Source organism: Condylura cristata, unplaced genomic scaffold, assembly GCF_000260355.1.
Source record: "Condylura cristata isolate star-nosed mole 26May11 unplaced genomic scaffold, ConCri1.0 scaffold00026, whole genome shotgun sequence".
Classification (NCBI taxonomy): Eukaryota; Metazoa; Chordata; class Mammalia; order Eulipotyphla; family Talpidae; genus Condylura; species Condylura cristata.
This window is the reverse complement of record NW_004567127.1, coordinates 23,510,217-23,520,255: the sequence shown is the minus strand read 5'-3', so window position 1 is coordinate 23,520,255 and position 10,039 is coordinate 23,510,217.

Here is a 10,039-nt window from a genome sequence, read left to right as displayed (position 1 = left end):
TCCTAATGTGTTTCAAACTTGAGCTTCTTCATTAACATTCAAGTGAGAAGACTATTATCTTAAAGCAAACTAAACTTTGCTAGCTTCAAAAGGAGAGATAATAAACTATGGAACTCACTAAGGGAGAGTGCCTTTGAAGTGAGTGTATAGGAAAGGGGAATTAATCACCAGAATTAACTGTTTCTTGGAGGCTTAGAGAAGCACTGTATTTGCAGAAAGGAGGCATTCACTTAGGAGGATGATAGAGAGATGGGTTAAGAGAACCAGAGAGGTCAATGGCTTGTGCAGCCAGCTCTGGATACTAAGTTTAAGAGGGTGTGACCCAGAAGACCTAGAGGCTGAGAAATTGAAGGACCACTGCACAGGAAATGAAGAATATGAATCTAGAGGTTATAAGCTTTCGTCAGCATGAAGGATGAGAGTTGGGTCATGTGGTATGAAGTACTTTTTTTCTGACTCAATTCTTTTTATTTTTCTCTTTATGGTATAGACTTACCAGTCAGCTTGATTCAACTTTCTCTATGGTTGTGCTGCTTTAATTTTTATGCAATTAAAATTGATTTAGCTTGACTTATTAACCAATAGATGGGGAGAATGTTTTGATGATACCATTAACTTCTATCACCAGATAAACAAACAAGGAAACAAAAACCTCCAGCTGTGACTACACTCTTTTTGGGGGGCATTGTTGGGCTTCTCAACAGACTAGGAAACCAAGTAGAAATGGTTCTCTCCCTATGCCACCTTGGGAGACAGACTAGTATGAAATAGTTAGGCTCCTGGAACATACTGATGATGTTCTTTGTTGAAACCCCACAGCTGTGGGGTTTTCATGCAAATGAATCACACTAAGCCTCAGTTTGCTTCATATAAAGTGGGGATTTTTAGGTACTACCCCAAACTAAGCCATCTTATAGAAACTCAAGCTTTTGTGCTCTCCACCCCATTTTCATTTTTTCAGTGCCCCCTTCTTTCCTCCAGCATTGGGCATTGTTGAATAGCCAAGCTAATCTTTTGAAATGGTAAATCAGATAATTACCCTCACTACTTAGGACTCTCTGGTGACTTCCCATTAACTCAGAATGCACTAGATCTCTAATCATGCATAATGACTTGGCCCTGATCCCCTCTCTGACCCAACTCCAAAGGGACTGGTTTTCCTCCTGCTTTCTGACACACTAAACTTATTCTCCTGTTATGGCATTGTGCTTTGAAACTTCTTTTCTCTTCCTGTGCTCGTTCTTTATAGCCTCAGACTTGAGCTCAAAAGTCACCACGCCTATCTCAGACATCCTTTCTTAACCTGGCTTAGTTCCCTCACAGTTACTTCCTGTCCCTTCACTTTGTATAAGTTGTCCCTGAACATATGTCACCATAATAAATTTCCCTGTTCACTTACTTGTCTCATTGTTTATTTTCTGTTCCCCTCACCTGAAATGTCCTCTCTGCCTAGCTTACTGCTCTTTTCCCCACAGTTGAGTTGTGCCTGGAATAATCTAGCCACTAACAGATATTTGTTCAATTGAGGAGTGAACAAATTGATACATTGACATTTCATAGAGTTGTATCACCAGTTAGTTAAAATAGTTCACCAGAAGCATTTATTGATTGATGTTGAATACACAAGAAATGCTAGTGACTTTTTTCAGCAAACCTCCTATCCATTGGGGTAACTTCCAAGACCTAGTAGATGCTGAAACCCAGCCTTCTCTCCAGTCCTATATATACTATCTTGTTTTTTCTATAGCTACATACCTATAATAAAGTTTAATTATAAATTAGACTCAATAAGAGATTAACAATGGTAACTAATAACAATAGAGAACAATTATAAAATAGCAATATATTGTCATGAAAAGTATGGGAATGTGTTCTGGCTCCAAATTACTTACTTTTGGATTCTGTTTGCTCTTAGGTCACTGAAACTTCAGAAAGTGGAACTGTAACTGAGTGGGGAACTGCTGTGTTATGAACTGTAAGTACTTTAACCCTGTTCATAGTTCTTTCCAAACCTTCTGGCAACTTCTTTCTCTGGTCCTAAGGATTCATGAAGTGAAGCGTAAATGAAAGAGTCCTGATGTGTAGGAATTAAGTAGCAGTGATATTCATCCATGCTTATTAAATCATTCATATGGGGTTCTGTATTGATAACTACTATTGGAAGGTGAGGTCCTGGTATAAAGATACAAACTTTGGAGTAATTCCAGACAAATGCTATCCCTACTTTTTGACACTGGCAATCAATATCTGTGTAGGCACCCAAAAGTTACTTAATTGCTATAATATTTTTAAGGTTCCCTCTTAGGCTTGCCTTAAAGGATTAAATGGAAAGCACTATTACATATAGAGTATCAGAGATACAGGATGGAACCCCAATACAAATAGGAACATTCTTTAGCAAAACTAGTAGTACAAATAGGAACATTCTTTAGCAAAACTTCCCAAATACTTTTCTAGCTTCAAGCAACTTCAAGGTCATTTTCCCCAGGGTATGTACTGGTGGTGCTAACTGAAGATGGAAAGACTTTCTTTTTTTCACTAAGAATAATGCTCACCTTGAAAAATCTCATGGACTGTAAGGATAAACTACCAATCTGGTAAAGAATGAGCCTCTTCTCCTGAATCAGTGATTTGATGCAATCCAACATTATGGCTGAACAGGTCTCTAAATTGTAGGAAATAAATAGATTGCCATTTTCGCTTCAGAGACCGGCACCTCTGACTGTGTGGAGAAGATAGTAATTGAGAAAGTGCATAAAATGAAATAATCACCTTTTTAGGTCTCCTTTGTGCACAATTTACTACCAGCTTAGTTTTGACTCTAGGGTGTGGAATGCACTGAATAGGAATTAGGAGCTAAGGCCCACCTAGAACATGTTGTAGAGAGTGTGACTGATTTAAAACAATATTCTCAGTTGTGCTGGTGACATTGGGATTATTTAAAAATCAGTTTACTGAGGAAATATGGTCATGTGTATATCCAGAATTTAAAAAAAAACTAAGCCTTACTCTTCAGGAGGTGACTTGGGCCTTTCAAAATGCTCTTTTTAGTGACCCATAGGAATGGATAAAGTTCACCAACCAAATGTGAAAAATGGCCACTGATCAGATATTTACAAGAATTTACCTTGGTGTAATAAAAATAAAAATAATGATAATATTATAATAATAGTAATAATAAAATGCAGAGAAATCAGTGTCTCTCTGAGAGGAGAGTCAGAAGTTAAATAGAAATTTTCATTAAAACAGAAATAATAGAAAACATTATATATTGGTATGTGAAGGAAATCATCCCATACCCTCTGGCTTCTTCTAGATTTCCAAATAATCAAACAAGTATCAGAGCATTTGATAAGGGAAAAAAGGCCAACAAGAACTTTAATAATAGCAGGAGAAGGTCTTAAAGAGGAATTTACATATAAATATCTTTCTTGCAGCAACCTCCACCCAATTTTCAGAGCCCATCCCATGAAATTAATATTTTCTTAAAAAGATGTTTGGGGTAGCCAATTTTTGTATAAGAAACCATTAGGATTTGTATCATTCTTTAAAGGGAAGACCTTCTTGACTAGGGCTATGTGGAACGACATCCAGTTCTACTAAAATCAGATGTTTTAACAATTAGGCATGTCATGGAAATAGTGTTAAGTTCCATGAAGTAAAGTGTTAGTCTCCCCAAAGGATCAGGTAGGCTTTTTCCCAAGATGGGTAGCACAGGCCTCTTCAATGAAGGGCCCGTGAGCCTCTAGAAGCCTCAGTTACGTAAAGACTGCAGTTTCTTTAAGACCTGTGAAGGCCTTAGGAATTTTATGCCCTTTCTCTTTTTAATAATCAAAGAAGCAATCACTGCTCTTTTATGACCTGGAAGAATATTGCTTATGAGGGTGTTGTCCAGGCATGTGTTAGTTACTAGGCAACCTCACAAGGAAACAAAGGTTAGAACCACCCTAAATCCTGAGGAATAACAATTGATACAGTGTAAGGTTTCCTTCAACCCTAAACCAATTGATACTCATTTATGGTTTATTCTTTTACTGGAAAAAATCTAAAGTTGTAGGGGAGCTGCAGAACCAAATGAGGCTAGATTGAAGAAACATGTGCAGTATGAGCTGAATTCCCCTCAAGATCTTCTCTCTTATCGCCTTCTTGGGTTGTGATTCCCTTACTTATTTTCTTACAAGATCTATATTCTTGACACATCCCAAAGTCCCTTCAGCTTAAATTGCTTTATTTATTTATTTATTTATTTATTTATTTTTGTTGATTTCTGGGGGCAGCACTTCACCTTGTACTGGAGCATCCTGAGTGTATACCATTTGGAATCACAAGGCATGTTTTGGGGTAATTTGTATCTGCTGCTTCTGAATGAAAAAGTAATCTATGCATTAAGAGTTCATGGCCAAGGAGGGGCACTGGACACTCTTTTATGTATAGAAAGGTGTATTGGGGGTTTGTATCAACAAATTGGTGTGCTAGAAATTCTAAGAATTCCTGTTGTAGCCTTCCCATGAGGCCACAGTGACTGGTATAGTCTTCTTGGTTAATTTCCTCATTATTTCTGCAGTATTCTGCCAAATGAATGTCATGTTAGTAATTCCAGAATTTTCTGGAACCTGTAAACCTACGTCCACATGAGTACCATAAATCTGTGTAATCTTTTCAAGAAACTCAGATGACTCCTCACTGGATATTTGCTGAAGCTCACATAGCTTCCCAAAACATTTTTGCTTTGGTATTCCTTGTGACAGTCCTGCAAAAAAGCTTTTCTTACAATGCTGTAACATTTTCATTATCCCATTATTGGGTTCCTAGTTAGGCTTTATCATTAGGACAATCTCAACTCATTCAGAGGGTTTAGATCCTTCTGTGGAGATAATAAGCCTACTTTCTAGCCCTCACTAATGCCATTTTCATGATATGAATATCATGAAATATGGATTGTATGTCTACCTAGTAGGCCAATGGGAAGCAAAAATAGAGGCAAACAAATTAGTCATCCTTTTTGAATACTGCCAATATGGAAGAATGAAAGTTGCCTCCAATTCATGAGGTCCCTGATAGAAAATGGAATATTTATTAGTGTCTGGTAGATTTCCTGTTCATTCACTACACCCATTGGGAATTGGCGAAGCCATCCTATGCCAGGGTAGCTCTACTAAATTGAGTGGTCTGTCTGGTATGTGAAGAGGAAACCATTCTAGCCCTATCTGGAAGGACCACAAAGCCTGTGGAGTCTCTATTGTTTCCCCAGGATTGAAAGGGATTATCCATTTGGTGGATTCAAAAGCTTCCACTAAGTGGTAGTCTTCTTCTTTACTCTTCTTCTCTACTTTACTGCTACCACAGTAAGGGAAAGGTGGTTTTTCTCTTCGTTATGCCTTCTAATATAAAAAGGGCAAGCATTTGTGCAAGCAGAAGCTGGTTTAAAGCTCACCTCTTCTGAAACCAAAAATTCAAAGCTAAAGAAAACACAAACACCCCAGATAAATCCTCTAAAAGAAAATATTCTAAGTCACATGTTGAAGCTGAGCCCCACAAACATGCATGCAGGCCCTCCTATAAAACCAAAATCATCTTCTATGCACCAACTTTATCGTATTACCCATAAGAAGATTTAAAGAAAAATGCAAAGAAGAGGGCCCTCCTTGGTGGTGCAGTGGGTTGAAACACAGCACTATGAAGCTGTCCCAGCCACTGCTGTACAAGTTCAATCCCCGGCCAGAGAGGTGACCCACTTGGTGCAGCAGACCTCTCTTGACCCACCTGCTACTCCCCTCAGCAGTGTATTTCAGTAGCTCTGCCTATTCTGCTTCCCATTCTGTCTCTGGTGAATCCTTTTACTCCCCCACATCTCTGGCCTGTACTCCAAGACTATATGCTTAAGTGAATAAATCTTTAAAGAAAATGCAAAGAAGAAAGATTACTCAAACTAAGGGTTGAAACCATGTCTAGATCAAAACACAGAGAGCTTGCAGAAGTTAAGCCAAGCTCCTCTAAATTAGACACAGGAAAACCCTCTGCATATCCTGCATTTATAATACACTGTGGTGAATAACGCAAAGAATGGTCCTTTAGGCTCATCATGCATGGGTATGCTGGCTTCATATTGGACATCCATGCTGATAACGAGTGACTTGGGTATGAGTGCTCACCTGTGTGCCTAAAAACTCCGGACACATTGAAAATACACACTTAAAGAAAAAAATAAGTCAAAAGAGTTACTTACAAGAGGAATAAGAAAAAGAGAGAAAACATTGTTCCTCACTTTTACCATTAGTCCCATCTGAGCATGAGAAACCATGGGGCAAGATAGGAAAGCAGGAGAGCAAGAGCCCACATGTGTTCAGGTTTGGAGCCAAACATGGCTGCTTATTTCCGCCCCTGGGTCCTAGTGGCCCCCTGCTCAAGATGTCATGTACATGGCATTCTGGGAGTTGTAGTCTTCAACTCTTAAGGTTTCATCTAAATGGAGGTGGGAGTGAGTTTATGAAGACATCAGAGGGTGCAGTTCACTCAGAACTGGGGCAGAGTTTATCCCTTTCTGTTCTTCTAGTATATTTACCAGTGAACATGCTTTCTCTCTCTGAAAATCTCATCTTTACTTAAGAGTGAAGATAAGGTCACTCTCTTTTCATCTGCCATGTTCAGACTCCCCACTTTCTTCTTGAAATCTCAGGTCCCTGAACACAGAATAAATATCCCTGGTCAACTCCACTATTCTTTATAATTTACAACCATGTAAATTCACCATGCACATATTATTAAATTGATTTTCCCTTTTCTGATCGCTTGATAATATTTTGATTATTCATCCAGCCCAAGAAGAATCAAGATGTATAGTGGCTGTTTTCCCTGTGCCCCAACATAGGAAAAAGTAGGGGTGCCATGAGAATCTTGGCTAACCACTGAGTATTCAATTATTCTACTCCTCCTGTAATAGAGACATTCAAGTAAAGAATATGTTCTTAAGAATTTAAAGGGAGGGCCCTCCCTGGTGGTTCAAAGGATTAAAGCATAGCACTAGGAAGTTAGCCATAGCCACTTCATTGTGAGTTTGATTCCTGGCCAGGGAGGTGACCCACATGGCATATCTCTCCCGTCTTGCCTGCTGCTTCCCTCAGCAGTGTATTTCGTCCATATGCCTGTTCTATGCCTCACCCTGTCTCTGGTGAATTCTCTCACCATCCCTGTACCTCTGGCCTTTACCCCAATAGTTCTGGATAAATAAAATTAATTAAAAAAAAAAAGAATTTTAAAGGGAAGAATTAAAGAATGTAAAAGGAAGGATTAGTGATTATGGTTCATACAGGAAATCTTCCCTCTACCTGCTCCCTCCAGTTTTCCTATTTTGCATCTGGAAGGCAAAATTGTCCTAAACTAGATTTATTTTCCTTTTGATTCCAAAAGCTGATAACCTTTTGTTTCTTTTATTTTTCCATAAAATTTTATGGTTAATACAATTAACCACATTTATGTTTTTAAAAAGATTTTAGAAAGATATTCAGTGTCACCTACAGATCTAAGTACTCGCTAGCTATTCACTTTTAAATTTATCCGATTTTTTTTCAACTGAATCTTTTCTTAGATAGGCAATTAAGGAATGGTTCAGAAGTGGCATTTGAAACCCTATGTACTTTTAATAGAATAGAATCCATCATTCCCTCAGCTAATGTGTATGAGACATTTAAATTTTAAAAGATAGCCTTGCTGGTTGTACATGACACCAAGAACAGGCAGAAGCTGAAATCCTGAAAGGTAGCACACCATGTTATCAAATGCTCTTTTCCCTTCTGGGTAGTATTTCTTACATTGTGCAAATGTGTTATGCAAAATAATCTTAAAACTGATTTTGCATCTTCGCCTCGGGTTCATACAATATTCATTGAAAGTTTTACAAAAAAAGAAATTAATTTAGAATAAAAATCAAGCATTTTAAAATGCCCATGTATATCAATGTACCAACATTGCAAATGGAGGCTCAAAAAATGGTGGAAACAACTCAAATCAGAATATCTTACATCCTATTTACCTGTGTATATATGTCTATATTTACATTTCTGGCATTCCTAGGCTGTATAAAAACTTGCACAGAGAAGTTCTGATTCTTATTAGTTTCATGATCTTGGACATGTCATTGTGCATCAATCAAGTTCATTTCTGTTAGCATTAAAAGGGTGCTGCAGGCCCTCCCTGGTGGTGCAGCAGGTTAAAGCACAGCACTAAAAAGCTAAAACCACTTCAGCATGAGTTCCATCCCTCCCCTGGAGGTGATCTACATGGTCCAGCAGACCTCTCCTGTCTTGCCTGCTGCTCCCCTCAGCAGTGTACTTCGTCCGTCAGCCTGTTCTGCTCCCCACTCTCTCTGGTGAATCCTCTCACCACCCCTGCACCTCTGGCTTGGACCTCAGTTCTGTATGCATAAATAAATAAATCTTTAAAAAAAAAAGGGGGGGAGTGCTACAAATGCTAATTTTAGCTATTTTATTAGGTTATTTTAAATACAAAATGAGTTGTATTGAAAACTAAACATGTTTTTAAAACTGAGAAAGTGCTATGTAAATTTAACTCACCTAAATTATCATGAGTCACTTTCTCTGACCTGTGGATAGAGGTTGGGTGAATCTGATTAACAAAGTTGCAGTCTGACATAGAAAGACAAAACCAAACCATTGAATAGCATAGGTATCTGAATCTTCTAGACGTGAATAGTTGAGATTTATAAGCTTAATATTTCCAATGTTGCAATTATAAGGGGTAGAAATGATTACATGATTGGTGAATCATCTTAAATAAGCAAAATTTTAGATGAATTTTCATTGTTTATTTTTCTCTAATAATCCTAGGGTAATAAAATTATAGCAGATTCCTTATGTTTGGAGGGAGATATTTATTATTAATCCCTCATGCAAATCATAAAATGATTTTTTTTTCCTTCCAAAACTGCTTTGCTCATTGACATTTGTGCTTTCCAAGTTAGTTTCTATACTATTTATTTTTATCAGTTAGTGAATTCATGTCCTTTGTCCAGAGGATCATTGTGTGTCATTAAGTGATCGTTCCTCTGGGAAGTCTTGCAGGTCCTGTCAATAGTTTCGCCTGACCTTATTTTATACTGATGGATTATTCTGCCCTTTGGCAATTAGATATATTTTGATCTGAAAGCAAAATTGTTGCTAAATCAGTAAACATTACTAATCACCATTTATTTACAGCAACATTTTTTTTTGTGTGACAGCTAATGACTTTGCTAATACAAGTATTTCACAATAGACTTTTTATTTCTCACCTATTTTAACAGCAGAATAAAGCAGATTTAATTTGCACAATGGGGAGGGGAAGGGATTATATGTGGAAAATTAATATTTTGGATTTTTCCAAAGATTGCCAAATCTAAGTTACAAAGTTGTTCATCCATATAATTTGCTTTCTCAAAGACCTCTCTTTTGTGTTTATTTGTATCATCAGTAGATACTTATATGCACATGATTCAACACTTGTATGATTCACTTGCAAAAGAAATGCGGTAATCTTTATGCCCCAGGTACCAAAGCACCTAATTGAAATGCACTACAAGGAAAAGTCAAGTTTATTACCCTTGCCTACAACTTGCAGTATGACATTTTGCTTTATAGCATTTGGAATCTTTCACCTCCCAAGAACAATGAACTTCAAAAACATAATACAAGTGGGAAAATTGCTTTAAAAATGTAATTTTAGAAATGATTCTTTGAAAATACTGTTAAATTAGAAACTGGTGAAAAGATGAGACTAATATTTCATTCATCTTCTTTGATTCATATTTAAACCCAATGTAAAGTTCAGATGTTTAGGGGAGAGAGGGGAGAAAAAACAGGATGACTCTTTAAAGTTTAACTTAGTGTCATTTGAGTGTCTTTGTTATGGGATGTATGTTTGTTTGTTTTTTTCTTTTTTTGCTTTGCTTTGTTTTTATTGTCATTACCCCCCCACCCCAGGGTAAAAGATCTTTTCAAGGAAAACAATACAATTATTAAATACTTAGTTTATTCAGAGTGGCTTC